Genomic DNA, 18,746 nt, shown 5'->3' with positions numbered 1-18,746 from the left:
CGTGAACTCATCTTCTTCTCCCCTGAAGTCTCCCCTCTTCTGAATTTCCTAATTACTATTGAGGGTGCCAGCATCCTCCCAATCACTCAGGTACACACCACTTGGGGGATATCTTTAACTTGACACACTTTCTTATCCCCCCATACATAATCTGTTGCCAGGGTCTCTTGATTCTGCCTTTGTCACATCTCTTGCCTACACCTCTTCTCCTTTGTCTCTCTTATTACCTGGGTTCTAGCCCTCATCACATCATTAGGCCTGCACTACTAAAATGGCCTTCCTGGGGTCTCCTGGCCAAGGCTCTCCCCCCCTTCACCCAGGTGTCTAGATGGTATTCCTAAAACACAGGTGATACCCAAGCTCATTCTGCCTGTCAGTAAACTCCAATCTTTCCCTCTCACCTATAGGATCTCTTTTTTCTAGCTTCAAAGTGCTTCATTGCCAGTCTCTCCTCCACCTTTCCAGTTTTTTATGCTTTCTTCCCTTGCCCTTCTTATACCTTTTTGATCCAGGGGCTCTAGCCTCCTTGTTGTCCTGCATACAAGGTGCTCTGTCCTCTGACTCTGGGCACTTTCACTGGCTGTTCAAGTCACTACCCAGCCTGGACTCCATATTCCTCTTCAGACACAGTGGTTTAGGCTCTAGCTATCTTCAAACCAAATAGAATATTCGTTTATGACCTTGACATTCAGATTCATCCCGAAGTCTCCATGTGAAATGTACTCTCCCCATGTCTCTACTTCTCAAAATCTACCTTCAAGGCTCTCAGCTCAGGGGACATCTTCAGGAAGCCTTCCCTGGACCTCCTTCGATATCTATGCTCTCTACTGCCTCAGTATTCCTTTCATTTATTGATCTGGTTTCAACTTTCATGATCCCTTGGTGGAATGGAATGGAACCTCACTGAGGGCAGGAATCCTATCTGTAGCACCTGGAACAATGACCCAAGGACCCTTCCTGTTCATTGAAATGAATTAACATGATGCTTGACCTGTGCCTAACACATTATTGCCATAAGTAGAGGTCAGTGCATAAAAGGTTTAAAATGCTGTGTTTGTGGGCAGCTAGGTGGTACGGTGGATAAAGCACTGGCCCTGGATTCAGGAGGACTTGAGTTTAAATCCAGCCTCAGACACTTGACACTTACTAGCTGTGTGACCCTAGGGAAGTCAATTAACCCTCACTGCCCCCCCCCAAATATGTAGTGTTTTGTTTTGTTTTGTTTTTTTGGTGAGGCAGTTGGGGTTAAGTGACTTGCCCAGGGTCACACAGCTAGTATGTGTCAAACGTTTGAGGCTGGATTTGAACTCAGGTACTCCTGACTCCAGGGCAGGTGCTCTATCCACTGCGCCACCTAGCTGCTCCAGTAGTGTTTGGTTTTTAAGAAAAGTGCGATACATACTTGCTCAGTGCTAAGTTCTCATTTGTGATTTCTTGCCAGGAACTCCATTTTGGCAAATTGCCAAGACCAGCCAAGCTTCATTCCCATCTAGCCTGTGCTTCTGGTTCCCAGACCTCCACACCATGTCTCAGCTGTAGCCTCACCCTGAAAAATCCCTCAGCACCTCGACCTCATCCTCACCAACCTGAATTCTATTCCTTGCTCCTGAATTGCTTACACCTAAGGTGCTAGCAGTAGCAGGTTGGCTATTAGTATGTTCCTGATCTCTGGGGTAATTCTGTACCCTGATATGTTCTGGAGCAGTTCTGGGCAGAAGAATTGTATTAGGATTTGGATCTCCGGGGAAGCTAGATGGCGCAGTGGATACAGCTCCAGCTCTGGAGTCAGGAGTACCTGAGTTCAAATCCAGCCTCAGACACTTAATACTTAACTAGCTGTGTGACCCTGGGCAAGTCACTTAACCCCAATTGCCTCACAAAAAAAAAAGGATTCGGATCTCCTAGAATGGCTGAATAACCCCAGACTTCTTCACTGGACACATCACATCAGGTGGCCAAAGGTGATCAGAAAGTCTTTCTACCACCAGTGGACAGTCTCCATTGCTCACCCTTTGCTGAGAGATGTGTGTATCTGCTCTCTCCACCTGCTCATTAAAAAGTCCACCTAGCTCTCCTTTGGAGAACATGTGGTTGGTAATAGTTCCCAGTCAAGATTAGCCACTTCTATTCTCTGGGGCTATTTTGTAAAAAGGAAAGGTGCCCAGTCTTTCAATAACTGGGTATGAGTCAGTTTTCCATGGGCCACCTAACTTGGGAGCCCTTTGAATGCCAAGGTTTCTCAACAGAACTCTGTCTTCTGGTTAAAAGCTTTGACACTATTCCAGCATCATCATGACTTTTGTTTTTGACACAGCTCTTCTGAGATGAAGCCTTGGCTTGCTGGTATGTGCCTCTCGCCTGCCTCACCTATGAAATGCACCCAGTGTTAGTACTGACCTCATCTCCATGATCTAAGCTACAACACATCCATTAGTAGGTGTGCTTCTCTCTCAAACATGAACAGTCATGGTCTAATGCCTGCAGATTCATTCATACTGTAATTACATGCCTGTGCTAGAAATGACACATGTTGATTTGAGTGGGATTTTTGTTCATGTCTCACATGTCCCAGCGTTCCACACGGTTGTTTGAATTAGTGGCTGCAGGAGGCTGAGGCCAAATAGAAGACAATCCAATGTGGAATTGCCAATGTGGAGCATCCATCTCCTCCTCAGACAATGCTCAGACTTCTCCAGAGCTTTCCTGAGTAAAAGAGTGAGACTGACTACTCAGACCATCACACACACACACACACACACACACACACACACACACACACACACACACACACACACACAGACTTGCTATGATGCAAGCCAGCTATCTGGCCAAATTGGAAAGAACATAAATCCTCAGCTAGAAAATTAAGGGGGAGAAAGAAAAAAAGGAGGTGTGTGGGAGGGACAGACTCCTGGGACACACTGGCCTTATAGTCAAGACACCACTGCCTCTGGAAGAGCAACAGACAGGGAGGGGAGTAGTTATGTTTAGGGCAGGGAAATCCAAGGTTACCTGTGGAGGGGGGAAAGATCATTGCCTTGTAGCTTCTTGTTTTAGCTTATTTTTGTCCTTATTGCTGAGACTGCCAGCCCCAAGGTGTGGCAGAGGAGACCCAATGAGGAGGCTGTTCCCATGGATGAGGTGAGAGTGTGGAGGACCATACTGTGTGAGTAGAGAGAAAGGGATGCATGGGATTAACGTCCAACAAGCAGAAATGGCAAGATTTGGCGGTGGGGTGAGAGAGATGGATCTGTTGAGGATCACTCTGAGGTTATGAATTGAGTTCTTGGAAGAATACAGCTACCAGTCAGTTTCCAAAGGAAGAAATCCAAACCATCAACAGCCATATGAAAAAATGCAGCCAAAATTAGAAGGAAAGCAGGAAATGGGAAATGTTTGAACAGCAAGATTCTCAGACAAACGATCTACTTCTCAAATATATAGGAAACTGAACTAAATTGATAAAAACAAGAGTTTTTTTCCCCAACTGATAAACGATCAAAGCATGTGAAGAAGCAGTTTTCAGACAATGAAATCAATGCTACAATAGTCATATTAAAATATGCTCTAAAGCACTAGGCATTAGAGAAATGCAAATTAAAACACCTCAGATATGCCAGCTAATACCTGCCTATCAGATTGGCTAATATGAGAGAAAAGAAGAAATGACAAATGTTGGGAGGGGATGTGGGAAAACTTAGATTCTAATGCACTCTTGGTGGAGTTGTGAACTGGTTCCACCATTCTGGAGATTGATTTGGAACTATGACTAAAGGACTAGAAAAGCATGCATGCCCTTTAACCTGGCAATACCGCATACCCTCATTTGGGGAACAGCTGCACAAGTTGTGATATGTGATTGTGATGTAATGCTATTGTACTATAAGAAATGATGAGCAGGATACTTTACGGAAAACCTGCAATGACTTCCATAAACTGATACAAAGTGAAATGAGCAGAACCTGGATAACACTACACAGTAAGAGCAATGTTGTACAATGCTCAACTGTGAATGACTTCGTTATTCTCTGCAATACAGTGATCCAACACAAATCCAAAGAACTTTTTGCTGAAAAATGCTATCTCCAGAGAAAGAACTAGTGGAGTTAGAATGCAGAACAAAGAACTTTATTTTTCCTTGAGTATGTGTGTTCTCTTTTGCAGCATGACTAATATGGAAATAAGTTTTGCATAATTGAACATGTATAACCTTTGACAAATTGCTTGCCTTTTCAATGAAGAAGGATGGGAAGAGATTTTGCCCCTCAAAAATTTTTACAAGTGAATGTTTGAAATTTTTATCTATAAATGTACAAAATAAAACATATTAAAATTAATGTTAAAATGTTGAAAATTTAAGTGAATATTTAATGAAATAAATAAAACTATGTTAAAGCCAAAAACAAATGTGCACTCTTTCAGCACAGGGATAGCCTTTGTTTTCTTTTTCCTTGCTTTCTATCCCAGGCACATAGCAAGTGCTTTGAAAAACTGTTTAAGTGACAGACCAAAAAGGGAAATGACAAATGTTGTAAGAGCTCCAGGAAATCAGGCACATTAGTGCACTAGTGATCAAGCTATAAATTGGTACAGCCATTCTGGAAAGCAAGTTGGAACCAAGCCCCAAGAGTCACTCAACTGTGTCTACATTTCTACTCAATGATACCAGTGCTAGGCTTATACAAAGCAATCACAGCAAAAAGAATAGGACACACATGTATAAAAATATATCAGCTTTTTTTGTAGTAACAAAGACCTAGAAAGTAAGCGGCGCTGACTTTAGAGAATGGCCAAATGAATCATGGTACACCAATGGGATGGATATATGGGATTAGATATGTCAAGATGGGTGGTTCAGAGAAACCTGCGAATCCTTGTATGAATCAATGCAAAGTGAAGTGAGCAGAACCAGAACAATTTATACAGTAACAACTTTGTGCACTCAAACAACTGCGAAAGATGGAAGATCTCTAATCAACACAACTAAATTTAACTCAAGACTACCCACTTCTTGGCAAAGAGGTAATGAATTCAGCGTGTGCAATGAGATCTAGTTTTGGATATGGTCGATTTGTTTTTCTTGACTATGCATACATATTCCAAGGGTTGTGTTTTTTTTTCTTTTTCTCTTCCCAGTGGAGGTGTGAAGGAGAGAAAATTAATTCTTGTTAATGCTAAAGAAAAACTTGCCAAAACGTTGGTTCTCTTTAAAGAAATTTGCAAATTGGGGGAAGGCCTGGGTTTCAGGGAACTATGATGTCCAGTAGGTGGTCTTGCCTAGTTAGTTTTAGGGTTTGGATTATCCTGTTATCCAGATATTCACAAGAATGCAAAGGGATGCTGGGACTTGGCAGGTACTCTCTTTGAGGATCTGGGCCTATATTAATAATCTGGTAACCAACTGGTGATCCGGATAAGGCCCCCATGAATCAAATGATGATCTCACTGGAGACCTGGCACTCAGTAAATGTTCTCCCTTGGGGGAGGGGGCGGGGTCCAGCTCTCCCTTCGTGGTCTCAATGAGGCCCTGCTTCCCAATGGGTGATCTCTACTGGAGTCTGGCATTTGATTGGTGGTTTTTATGAGGGTCAGCTCCACAAAGGGACATGTCAGTAGAATAATGGCCCTTAATTTTAGGTCTCTTCCTGAATGTCAGTATCTATGGCAGCCATCACCTCTGTGTTGGAGTTCTATAACCATTGGGATTATGGTAGGGAGATTTCAAAATTTCTCATCTCTAAAAACATAGCTGTAGTTTCCTCTAAGACCATGATGCATCTAATGTTAACAGGTGAATTTGACACTTTGGATCCTGAATACTTATTGTGAGGGTTCTGTTTTGTCGTGAATATAGATTTTCACATTGAATTTCCTAAAAGATTTTCAAAATAGGTCTGCCAAATCCCATTAAATAGGTTACAAATCCTAGGTGGGAGCTGTATTTTGTCCCTTTTCAGTGCTCTAAGATGGGGGGTTGTGCAAACCTGTTCCCATAAAGGCACATTCTTTCTGTATCCAATTCCCTGAGAGAGGGGACAACAAAGGAGAGGTTGGAATCCCTCAAAGGGATGGTTTTTGCCACATTGACAGACTTCAGAACTGACAAGTGCAGTGGCCAATTAACATGGAATCCACCTTGTGACAAAAAGGTGATGGACTCAAGATGCGGAATAAGACAACGTTTTCAGACACAGCCAAGGTGGGAATTTGAGTATACCTACTTGTTTAAAGCATTGTTTTGTTTTTCTCCTGGGGTTGGGGGGTGGGAGGGTCAGGGGGGATAGGAATGGAGGAAGGGGAAAATACGAATGAGAAGAGGGTTACCAAGACACCCCCTTTTTAATCTGTCCAACTATGAACATGGCAGTGCTCCCTTGATTGGGCATCCTTGGGGTCCAGAATAAAAATAAACAGTCATTTAAATGAAAAGTCAGGAAAGAAAAGGGATGACTGGGGATGAAAAATTAGGAAACAAACCGAATGAGTGGGGAGGGGAGCTCCTCTCACCAATCTGCTCTCCCTCCTCCCCCAGGAACAGAGGGACCATGAGACACACTACTTCCCACCCTCTGGATTCAGGCTGAGATGCCCGCTATTGGGGACAGGGTGGGGGGACCCCAACAGATCTCTCAGAGGGTCACCACCCCATCCATACCCATGAGCTGATGAAGGCAATGAGCATGCTCTTGTAGGTGGATGAGAGGTGGCCATCTCTGAGGAGGGGCCAGCACATGAGCCCAAGGAATTGAGGCAACAACCAAGCCCAGAGGCCATTCATCACCTGCATGGTGATGCCCCTCTGTGCAATGCCCCTCCCCCAGGCAAGCCTTGGGGCTCATGAGCTTTCTGCTGGATCAAACTTTCCCTCTCTCTGTTGAGGACACCACCATCCTTCTACTCACCAGAGTCACAGGATCAGAAATCTAGAGCTAAAATGTCCTCAGCATCCATGGAGGCCATCCCCCTTAATTTACATTTGTGGAAACTGAGGCCCAGAGAGGGGAGGCACTTCACCGGTGTTACAGTGCTGCCAGAGCCCAGATTTAAAGTGTTGGCTCACCTTTCCCTCCAAGTTAGCAACCAACTCTTCCCCTCGCAGAAGTGCTCTAATCAGAGAAGACATTCAATCTCTGGTAGTCATCTTGGCTTGGGCCTGCTGCTTTTGGTGAATGCCAATCTAGTCACTCCAAGAAGAAAGGCAGCTTACCTTGATTATACATGACCTGCCTAAATGTTTCCAGGGTAACAGACTGAGTGGCCTGGAGCTCTTCCTAGAAGAACCCACATATGGCCTTCTCCTACAGATGACACTAAGGCACAGAGACGTTTTTCAGCCTCTTGGCTTTGATGCACTCTCTTCTCTCCTGGTTTTCAGGATGCTTTGGCCCTCTGATTCTCTTACTCAGTAAAGTGCAGTAGCTCTTTGTTACCTCTGAGATCAAATATAAAATCCTCTTTGAAATCCTCTCACCAGCTGGTCCCTCCTTCCCCTCTTCACTTTTTTTAAAAAGATGAATTTTTAAAAAGACAAATTCACTGTACACATTTTATTTACAGTTTTGTACACTGTCTTAATATGAATGGGACTGCTTTTCTAGTTGAGCCATTTTTTAACCAAAGCAAAATATAACCTAAGTAATACAAAGTGTTAAAATACAGCACAAGATACAAAAACAGACACACTATATCTAGTTAGGAATGTAATTATTATGTTACATTTTTTAAATCCACAGCTATGTTTAGGAAATCACACATAGTTCACTGATTTGACTGAAATGCATAAATTTGTAGCAAATCTCTAATGTTACAAAAAACCCCAAAAAACTTACCAAACAATGCACAAAATTAATGTTTATTCCACCTTTATGTCATATTCCTAGGTCCTTCACCAATGTTACATGAGCAAAAAATTAAACAAACAAAAACAAATGAAATCAGAATCACTAATGTTATCAAGTAGGGAAACAAATCAATTAAATCTAGCAGCCATCAGCATAGATTACGGCAAAAAATGATGCTGTAAAAAAAGAAACAAAGAAATTTGCTAGAAAATGGTATGCATCATACTCTTCCAAACCAGTGAAATATGTTACTGCATGTAATGCAATGTACAACAGAAGTAATTCTCTGTAAGGTAAAGAAATGCAAGTTCTTTTCTGAATATTGTGGATAGATAAATGCTTGTGTAATCGTAATGCTTCTACCAAGCAATTACAGAGTGGGCCAGGAACCCAGTTAGGGCTTCTGGGGATGACGCATATTGTAATTCTTTGATTGGGATAATGGTTACTCTAGTCAAAATAGAAAAACATTTGAACACAGAAGCACAAGACAAAGGCGACTGAGACTTCTCCTATATCTTAGCAACATTTAGATGGAAATCAAATTGAAATGCAGGCCACTCTGTTGTTGAAGAGGCTTTGCTTCAGCTCCCTAATCTCGATTGCTTGACGCAGTCTCCTATGAAAGAATACTCAGAAGGTGTCTTCTTAAACAACAAACCTATTTTTAGTGGTGGAGCTGCTCTTAGTAGCTGTGTCTGCGTGGGACTGATAACCAATCACTACCTTTGGAGGGAGTCCTAAGCTTTCCTTATACATATAGATGTGTAACAGCATCTCTTTTCACACTCAGTAGTCCATATTGCTATCTTATCACCTTTAGCTCTAACATTAACAACAGCTCCACACACATCATCATTGTAGTCATCAAATGGCTCCCCAATAAGGCACAGCAGTGTCTCTAGCCAAAAGCGATCAAGGTCACTTTGTCTCTGCTGTTTGTTTAATGTAATTAGCCATCGTCCTCCTCATTTGTTTCTTTCATCTTCCCACATAGGCTCTATCCCATCCTTAAAAAGTGAGTAGTCACAGCCAGGTATTAAATTACTAGACAGCTGGATATGTTTGTATAAAGCCCAGAAGTCCTCAACGCTACCAAACTTAGAGATCAGATAAAGGTTTGCTTGCCAAGTTTTGCTCTTACCATTTAAAAAAAAAACAGAGCTCCAGTCTGTTCTGTAGTGGAGGTTTAACGTAGTGTTCAGGGTTGGCAACCTCCTGATTGGTTTCAGTTTTTTCTTCTGAAGGTGGGGGGTTAGGAGTGGTGGTGGTTTCCGGTTCCACAGTTGCCACCTTAGATTGATCTGATCAGACCCCTTCTTCACTTTAATGTCCTCTACCTACTCTATACTGCAGTGGCCTAGTCTTCCTTGCTGTTTCTTTCTCAAGATCCTCAAATGCCAACTCTAGGCAGCTTCATTGGATGCCCACTGGAATGCTCTCAAATGTGGTTCTTTTAAAGAGTCTATTGCAACATTCTGTTTTTAATCCATTCTGCTATCCACTTTAGTTTTATAAATTCATTCTATTCATATTTACAGTTATGACAACTGTATTTCCCTTCATGCTCTTTTCCCTGGCTCACTCTCTCGCTCTCTCTCTCTCCCCCTTTCTCCATTCATTCTGTTCCTTTTCATAAGTCTTTTATTTATGACCAATGCCTCCTCCCACTAGCCCTCTCTTTTACCAGTCCCCGTCTTCCTTCCTTCCTTCCCTATAGGGTAAGAAAGATTTCTGTATCCAAATGAGCAGCGACCTGATGCTGCACCTTCCATTCCAAGTTCAAGCCTTGGAACAGTGCTGTGCCCATGACATCAGCCTCCCAGTAAGTTTTCTGTATATTTTTATAAGTCCTTGTTTTCTTCCCCCTTAGAATGGAACCTCCTTGTTATAAGCAAAGCTTATTCCATTCCTTGTCCTTATATCCCCAGCAGAGGTGGAAATGTATGCCCACTAAAATACTATTTTAAAAGACATGACAAAGAAGAACTAGAGACATGGTATTTTGCAACACTTCTCCTGACAGCAGGGATCAAGTGGTTTTCCCTTCACAGTTGTTAGGGCTGGCTAGTTCGTCAAATCCTAACCAACTTAGACATGCCAGAAAAACTGAGCTCCTTTGACATCCTCTGGCTAATTTTGTCTTGTCACCTGTTAATACCCCATGAAGATTTGGCTGCAAATACCTCAAGGATGGATTGCAGGAAAAGGGTGAGCAGCTCGACTTGGAGTGGATAGGAACCCAGCATCACATGGTGTCTGATTCTTTATTCATGGGTGATAATGAGGTTACTGGGTGAGATCAAATAAAGCCAGGAGAAAAGAGGGCCCAGGACAGAGCCTCGAGGGATAGCCACAGTTCATGGGCATGACTTGAGTGAAGATTCAGTCATTTGGATTGGTCAGGAGTAGTCAGGGAGAGCAAATGAGAATTAGGAGAGAACAGTGTCATAAAGACTGAGAGAGAAGGGAGTATCCAGGAGATGAGCATGAGCAACAGCTTCAAAGGCAGCAAAGAGCAGAAGAATGGTGGGGAATGACAGAAGGCCATAAGACTTGTCAATGAAGAGATAATTGTCCCAGTGGAGACATCAGTTTCAGGGAAAGGATGAAGTCAGACTGCTCCATTCATATTCCTAGACCCCAGTTTCCGTCTCATTCCCAAATGGTGTGTATCCCCCTTTTTCCCAGGTCTTAGCTCCCTCAGAGATCATCACCTTTATATTCTGGAATCCTGGGATAGAGTGATTGGTGACTTTTCTCCTTCAAGCTCCTAACTGTAACCCAAACACTGTGAAAGGCCCATTGGTCCCTGCTGCTCTTTAGTTCTCCTCTATTCCTTGGCTTCCTAGCCCCTCTGTCCTTGCATTCCTCTAGGCCTACACCCAGCAATTCCTCTGCAATGACCCTGAGGACCACACTGCTCTCCCACATCCCCTCAGGTTTTTGCTTTCAAAGTTAAGGTCTAGGGGCAGCTCTGTGGCATAGCGGATAAAGCGCTGGCCCTGGATTCAGGAGGACTGAGTCCAAATCTGACCTCAGACACTTAACACTTACTAGCTGCGTGACCCTGGGCAAGTCACTTAACCCCTATTGCCCCACAAAAAAACCAAACCAAACCAAACCAAAACAAAACAAAAACAAAAACAACCCCCCCCCCTCACAAAGTTAAGGTCTAACTTAAAGTCAGAGACAACATAGTCCACAGAACCCCTTTAAACCATATGCCCGGCACTGGTGAAGTGTTGTTGTGACAGGGCATTCTTGACACCTCTCTCCCATGCACAATCCTTGTGTGCATACTTGGGTTCTTCCAGAGCTGCTAAGGGCTCAGTGTCATGGCCAGGATACCACTCCTTATGGAGTTGGAGTCATGCAGAGGAGTCAGACTGTTGTCCAAACCACAGGCCCTGACCTCCCTCACACTTTCCTCCATCAGTCCTTCCCAGACACCTTCCTATCTCCTAGATTGGTTTTCCCTTGACCCATGGAACCTTCTTATAAAACCGACCCTAGCCACCATAAATCCTCAATTCCTTCTGAAGCTATTACCTGCTTTAGTGATTTTGCCAGTATCTGCTGACTTGATCTTTGTACTGCTGTATCCACTGCATAGCTGGGCTGCCTCTTCATTCTCCATGATCTTCCATATCTAATCAGTTATTAAATCCTGGCACTTCAGCCCCGTTATTAACTCGGCAAAGTGTGTTCCCCTTTTGCCCCCAGTACAACCACAATTACTTCAAGTTGTTCTCAACTAGAACATGATAAGGTTATAATCTTATTTTAGTCTTGGATGACTGAAGCCATCCACTACCTCCAAAACTACACTTGTGTTGTTGAGCAAAGCTGGAGAAATTCATAAAACTGTGCCAACTGGCTATGCCACAAATTTTTGTGACAGGACTTCAACTGGGTCCTCACTGCTGCATGGCAATCCTTTCACATCTCCCTAATTAATTATCCACTAACCCACTCATCACAGACGCTCTTCCAAAGCTTTTTATCTCTCCTGACATGTCCCAAGGCCCCCATTTCCTCACCCTCTCATATGAGAACATTGGTTTATACAAAAAAGAGCAAAATGGAGTCCATTCACCAAGAGGTCCCTCTTTTCTCCATTCCATCCTGTCATTTCCTATAGATTTCCCCCTATAGCATCCCTTCTCTCAATTATCTTCATTTTCTCCCTATCTATGGCTTGGTTCTGCCCTGCCTACAAACATTTCTATGTCTCTCTATCCCCTGAAAATCATCCCTTGATCTATTGTAGTCTCTTTGTCCTACAGATAGCATTATTCTCAACTTCAGCAGTTTTCCATCACTATAGTTTTCTCAAGGTTCCATCAGAGGTAGAGACAATTTGTTGAAGAACAATAGTTATGATTGTTTATATATGCATGTATTTGTGTGTGTGATTTGAATTTTCACTCTGTATAGGCCCTGATGTAAAGTGGAAGAAGTTTATCATCCAAGAGATGACAGTGAGAGCACCCCTGAGGGGACAGGGGCTCATTGGCTCATTCCTTGCCAACCCCACTCCCTAGCTCCAGAAGCTACATAAAGAAGAGATTGGCCAACACAATACAAGGGCCCCCAGATACTCTCTGCCTCAGTCTGTCCAGGTAGGAAGTCCAGTTCTCTAGATTCATCTTCTCCATGAAGACTTCATGAGGTGTGATACATAGATAGATAGATAGACAGACAGACAGACATATATACAGAGGGAGACAAACATTTCTTGGTTGCTTGCTATGTGGCAAGCATTTTAATAAGTATACGTCCAGGGTTTATCCCACAGCAGCAGGTGGCAGTTGGCAAGGCAACAATCAAGGAGAGAGAATAGAAGAATACAAGAAAGTGAATCCAGGCTGTTGTGATGTGAATTATGGCTTGGAAAATGAGAGACCATCACAGCCAACCTCATTTTTACAGATAAGGAAACAGTGGCACAAAGCAATTAAATAACTATCCCAAGCATGTATAGCTAGTAAATATCTGAGGTGGGCTTATGCTGAGGTATTCCTGACTCCACTCACCGGAATGTCCATCATTTGAGGAATGGCAAAACAAGCTGTGGTGAAGCATACTATTCACCTCCAAAGAACTGATCCTGACTGAAGGCAAACTGAAGCATGCTATTTTTCACTTTATTTCTTTCATTTATTTTTATTTTATTCAAGTTTTCTTATACAAAATGACTAATATGCTAATGTTTTACATAATTGCAAACAAAGATATTGAGTTAAAAGGGATCTCAAAGGTCAACTAGTCAAATCGCATTTTACAGTGGAAAAAACTGATGCTCAGTGTGGTGATGTGAGTCGTCTGAAATCACAAATCTCTTAAGTGTCCACAACTACCAAGTTAGGATGTGAACACAGATCTTCCTAAAACAGAATTGAGTGGTGTATCCATTAGATTTTGCTGCCTCTTATACTCCCATCTCACTAGTGAGCCTTCATCTCTCTAGATCTTCTGACACGAGAAGGTGGGGGGGGGCGGCAAATTTCTTTTTTTAAATATCCAAAGAAAAGTCATTTCCAAAACCTATCAAATTTCACCGCATGAACATTCAACAGACACTTATTGGTTTGAAGTGAATTCTTTAGAAAAATACCTTTATAGATCCTACTCTCTCTCTCTAAGGTGAAAAGTCCTTAACCCAGTTTTAACTTTTGCCAAAATGAGTTTTCAAGGATTTACACAACAGCTTAAGTTAGATGAGATATCAACAGATATAAAAAGTCACTTCAGCACCAAAGACACTGGACAGCTCTGCCATATATCCTCTCAGTAAAGCACCTCATCTAGTAATACTCACATATGCATCAGGGGGACCCCATGGGCACATGGTAGTAGAATGAAGGGCACCTAGTTAGCACAGTGGATGGAACACTGGTTCTGGAGTGAAGAAGACTCATCTTCCTGACTTCAAATCTGGCCTCAGACACTTATTAGCTGTGTGACTTTGGGTAAGTCACTTAACCCTCTTTTCCTTACTTCCTCATCTGTCAAATGATCTGTAGAAGGACATGGCAAACCAGTACAGTATCTCTGCCAAGAAAGGCCCAAATGGGCTCACAAAGAGTCGGACACCAAATGAAAAAATAAATCAACCATGCACAACCACCTTCTGGTTCTGCAAAAACATGATGTGTACAATGGTCAGAAGCAGCCAGACACACACTGGTCATCTGTCATCACAACAGATAATAATGTATCCTATATCCTCATCAAACACAAAAAAACAGATGCTCTCAAACACCTGGGTCCAGGAGATCACTGCAAGAAAAACTCATTCTTCCTATGCCTGCTTGGCTACATATATATATATGTTCCTCTTTTTCTTTTTCTTTTTTTTTGGTGTGGCAATGAGGTTTAAGTGACTTGCCCAGGCTCACACAGCTAGTAAGTGTCAAGTGTCTGAGGCTGTATTTGAACTCAGGTCTTCCTAAATTCAGGGACGGTACTTTATCCACTATGCCACCTAGATGTCCATACTTTGCTATATTAACAGAATAATGAAAGGCATGGCCCATACTGCCATTTCCTGTCATTTTCCCAATCTGAAAACCAGTGACAGTGAATTGGAAAAGGGCTGGTGTTCAATTCACCATGGTATTTTTAAAAATTCATTTCCAATTCCTGTGGAATAGGCCTAATGTTTCCTCCAGAACATGGGTTTGATCCATGCCTCTTGCTTCCCTACTAAAACAGCATGTAGTTTTCCCCCCAAAGGTGACAGAGCTACTTCTGGAGTCCCAAGACAATCTTTTTCTACTTCTCTAATTACCTCCCTATCCTACAATGGCTCTTCAGAAAATTTCCATCTCTCCTCAAACCTTCCATGGCTCCTTCCCACACTCACCCAACCCACCCAGCTGAGAACCTGCCTCATTTTTACTGACAACATTCCTCCTTCTCCCCTCCTCTTCTCACATCACTCAGATGCCTTCTGCCACTGTCTCCTCCTCCACCCTGTCTCACACATAGAGATGTGCTCACTCCTTCTTGAGCAAAACCCCTCTTTATGTGGACAAGTGGTCCCTTCTAGTCCATTTTTGCTAGCAGATTGCTCCCTCTATCCACATTTGCACACTTATCTTTAGTCTCTCCCTATGTACTGGCTACTTCCCCCCCCCCACCTCCCATCTATAACCATGTCATGTCTCCCACATCCTTAAAACATCTCTCGGGGCAGCTGGGTGGCGAAGTGGATAGAGCACCGGCCCTGGAGTCAGGAGTACCTGAGTTCAAATCCGGCCTCAGACACTTAACACTTACTAGTTGTGTGACCCTGGGCAAGTCACTTAACCCCAATTGCCTCACTAAAAGAAAAAAACAAAACATCTCTCCATAGATCCATCCATCCTCTCTAATTATCATCCCATATATGACCTCCCGTTTGTGGCTAAACTCCTAGAAAAAGCAGTTTACAATAGTCACCCCTGCTTTCTTCTTTCTCCTTAACTCTCTACAGTCTGCCTTCTGCCCTCATCATTCAACTGAAACATCTCTCCCTAATGTTCCTAACCATCTCTTAGACGCCAAATCTAACGTACTTTTAAAATCCTCACTCTTTCTGATCACTTTGCAGCCACTGTCATTTACCTTGTCTTGATACTTTTGGCTAAAGTTTTGTGGCATGATTTTCCCTGGGATCTCCTTTTAATCAGTTAATAAACATTTATTAAGTGACTATTAAGTGCCAGGCACTGGCACTGAGCACTGGAATTAGAAGGAAAGGTAAAAGACAGTAGCTCTCCCTGAGCACCTCACCATGGCCACTCCTTTCCAGTGTTCTCAGCTGGATCTTCATCCAGGTCATGCCTGGTAGCCACGAGTGTCCCACTGGGCTCTGTCCTGAACTGCCTTCCCTTCTGTCTCCATACTATTTCACTTGCTGTTCTTGACAGTTCCCAAGGATTCAGTTATCATCTCTATGCATATGATGCTCAGATCTACTTGTCCAATCTGAACCTCTCTGCTGACCTGCAGTCTTATTAGATATATCCAACTGGTTGTGCTTGAGTCATCTTAAATACAATGTGTCCTAGAATGAACTCGTTCTTTCCTCCTATCGTCAACAGTCTTGCCTTTCAAAATTCCTTATTACTGTTGAAGGTACCAGCATCGTCCCCATCATCCAGGCCCACAACATAAGAGTCATCCTTCACTCTTGACTTCTCACCACTCCCCAAACCAACTTGTTGCCAAGACCAGTCAATTTTAGCTTTGTAACAACTCTCATATATGACTTCTTGTTGTCTCCTCTGACAATGCCACCATCTTGGTGTGGGCCCTCATCTCTTCACAAAATGGACTATTGAAACAACCTTCTGGTTGGGGTCTCTACCTCCAGTACATCCCTATTCTAGTCTGGCCTATGCTCAGATCTCAGAATCATCTTCCTCAAGCACAAGTCAGTCCATAGTCCCTCCCCCTAACCCCTGTCTTCTACTCAGTCAAATCCAGTGGTTCCCTATCAACTCAGGACCAAATATAAAATCATCCCTGGCATGCAAATCCTTTTCTAAAGTACCCACTGTCACCTTTCTAGTTTCCTTACATCTCACACACTCCTCCTGTATTCCTCCTCACCCCTGTGATGTACTCTTCAGTCCAGCAACAGCTGCCTCCTTGCTGTTCCTAGAAGAACATCCTCCATCTCCCAGATCTGGCCATTTTCTTTCAGTTTCTGTCTCCCACACCTAGAACATTCTCTTTCCTCATCTCTGCCACATGACTTCTTTGGCATCCTTCAAGTCTCAGCTAAAATCCCACTATCTTTAGGAAGCTTTTACCCTTTCCCACAAGTCTCTATCTAGGACCTTCTTTATGTTCATTATTTACAGTATTTCCTGTATATAGCTTTTTATCTATAGTTGTTTCTTGTCACCACTATTCATCTGAGTTTTGTGAGGGAGCAGGGACTGTCTTGCAGTTCTTCATATTTTCCATGTCGCACAGAGCCTGGCACATAGTAAGCAGCTTAAAAATGTCTATTAACTGAATGGAACCTGATTGGCACCTATGTCCCCTGATGTATCTTCATTGTCCCCTATGGGCATGAAAAGTCTCTCAAATGGGCACTCAGCAGGTCTCAGACTTCTTGTTTTTCTGAAGACCACTCAAGCCCTCATATTCTGCCCTAGGACCCTGTTCTGACAGGCAGATGTGTTTTATGTGAAGAGGAGTGTTGCTATGTCCAGAGAAGCCATGTCACTGCATCATTATTGTATTTCTATGCTGTGTTAGCTCAGAGTAAACCTGCTACTGTTAACTGTCCAATGACTTCCCAGTACCTCATTTCATGCCAACACTGATCCCGAATTAAGACATTGCTGCCATCATCAAAACTATTTGGTCCTGGGGCAGCTAGGTGGCGCAGTGGATAAAGCACTGGCCCTGGATTCAGGAAGGCCTGAGTTTAAATCTGGCCTCAGACACTTGACACTTACTAGCTGTGTGACCCTAGGCAAGTCATGTAACCCCCACTGCCTCACTAAAAAGAAAAAAGAAAATTATTTGGTCCTGGCTAAGAAATTGAGTTGTTTCTCCTTGTTGTTGCTGTTGTTGTTTGCCTTTGTTCATGAAGAAGACCATGACATCAAGGTTTTGTCATGAGTTGTACTGAATAGAATTTAAGTGAGAGAGGGCTGTGCAAACTCACCAACCTCACTCTCTCATCCAAAGCCATCTGGCTCCAGTGGCAAGATATATATTAAGACAACTATCCAAGGCCCTGGATGTTTAAGGCAATTGTGGTGAAGAGACTTTCAGGGTCACATAACTGTCTGAGGTGAAATTCAAACTCCCAACTTTAGGGCCAGTGCTCTATCCATTGTGCCACTTAGCTGCACCGAGAAATAGAGTAGTGGATCAGTGGAATAAGCTTCACAGGCAAAACATTGTAATGAATGACTATAGTCATCTACTCTCCAATAAACCCAAAGACTCCAGCTTCTGGATTTAGAACTCGCTGTTTGAGAAAACCTTCTGGGAAAACTGGAGAATAGAATAGCAGAGACTGGCCATAGACCAACATTGCACACCATATACCAAGACAAGGTATAAATAGGTACATGATTTAGACATAAAGGGGGATGCCATAAGCAGAATGGGAGAGCAAGAAATAGTTTACCTGTCAGATACATAAAGAAAGGACAAATGGATGAGTAAAGAAGAGATAGAGAAGATTATGAAAAATGTAATCGGTAATTTTGATTACATTAAATTAAAAAGGTTTTGCACAAACAAAACCAAGACAACCAAGATAAGAAGGAAAGCAGAAACCTGGGACATCATCTTTACACATAGTGTTTCTGATGAAGGTCTTGTTTCTGAAATATAGAGAGAACTGATTCAAATTTATAAGAATACAAGTCATTCCCCCAACTGAGAAATGGTCAAAGTATATGAACAGGTAGCTTTCAGATGAACAAATTAAAGCTATGTATAGTCACCCGAAGAAATGCTCTATATCAATACTGATTCAAGAAATGCACATAAAAGCAACTCTGAGCTACCATGTCACACCTATAAGATTGGCTCATATGACACAAAAAGAAAATGATATCTGATGGAGAAGATGTGAGAAAATTGGAACACTAATGTGTTGCTGGTGGAGTTGTGAACTGATCCAACCACTCTGGAGAACAATTTGGAACTGCCCAAAGGGCTATAAAATTGGGGCCTACCATCTGATCCAGCAATAACCTTGCTAAGTCTGTATCCCAAAGAGATCTTCAAAATGGAAAAGGAGCCACATGTAAAAATATTTATAACAGCTCTTTTTATGGTGGCAAAGAATTGGACATTGAGGGAATACTTATCAATTGGGGACTGGCTAAGCAAGTTGAGGTATATCAAGGTTATGGAATACAATATTGTTCTGCAGGA

The 18,746-nt window shown here is 42.7% G+C and overlaps 1 pseudogene; it reads right to left on the bottom strand.

Moving 5' to 3' along the window:
- Positions 1-8,489: 8,489 nt before the first annotated feature.
- On the bottom strand, positions 8,490-13,695 carry LOC122734023 (annotated as a pseudogene).
- Between the last annotated feature and the right edge of the window lie 5,051 nt (positions 13,696-18,746).

The sequence above is a fragment of the Dromiciops gliroides genome, chromosome X (assembly GCF_019393635.1).
Source record: "Dromiciops gliroides isolate mDroGli1 chromosome X, mDroGli1.pri, whole genome shotgun sequence".
Classification (NCBI taxonomy): domain Eukaryota; kingdom Metazoa; phylum Chordata; class Mammalia; order Microbiotheria; family Microbiotheriidae; genus Dromiciops; species Dromiciops gliroides.
The sequence above is the reverse complement of the archived record's forward strand: the minus strand, read 5'-3'. Positions and strand labels throughout refer to the sequence as shown.